This window comes from Nycticebus coucang, chromosome 18, assembly GCF_027406575.1.
Source record: "Nycticebus coucang isolate mNycCou1 chromosome 18, mNycCou1.pri, whole genome shotgun sequence".
Classification (NCBI taxonomy): domain Eukaryota; kingdom Metazoa; phylum Chordata; class Mammalia; order Primates; family Lorisidae; genus Nycticebus; species Nycticebus coucang.
The window spans coordinates 34,675,414-34,676,049 of NC_069797.1; the positions used below are offsets into that span (position 1 = coordinate 34,675,414).

At 42.6% G+C, this 636-nt stretch overlaps 1 pseudogene; it reads left to right on the forward strand.

Annotated features, from left to right (window-relative positions):
• Window positions 1-284: 284 nt before the first annotated feature.
• Window positions 285-403, forward strand: LOC128571414 (uncharacterized; annotated as a pseudogene).
• Window positions 404-636: the final 233 nt, after the last annotated feature.

Here is a 636-nt window from a genome sequence, read left to right on the forward strand (position 1 = left end):
TGAGGCAAGAGAATAGCTTAAGCCCAGGGGTTTGAGGTTGCTGTGAGCTGTGACACTAAGGCACTCTACTGAGGGTGATAAAGTGAGACTGTCTCTACAAAAAAAACAACAACACTAAATGTATAATCTAGAAGACAGTTCTTCTGTAAACATTCAGCCCTACATATTCCTTCTCAACACATACTTAACCCACTGTGTGATTCTGGCAAATTTAGTTTCCTCAGGTCTATAAAAAGAGGCTTAAACTAGATTCTAAGTTTCCTCTAGTTATTAAATTTATTTCCATACAACAAAATAACTTCTAAATAGTAATTGCTTGCAGTGGCTGCAAACAGCAGCCTCCTCAGTAGTGTATGCAGCCTGTTGCTTGTATAGGTTGCTCTAAGGGACCATGGAGACATTCCTTTCCTATACATGTTCATGTGTTAAACCTTGTGCTGTCCCCAATCTAGGCTCAAGACAGGTATGTGTGGTGCCTTTGGAAAGCCCCAGGGTACTTTCACCAGGGTTCACAAGGCCAAGTCATCATGTCCATCCGCACCAAACTATAGAACAAAGAGGATGTCATTGAGGCCCTTCGCAGGGCCAAGTTCAAGTTCCCTGGCCATCAGAAGATTCACATCTCCAAGAAATGGG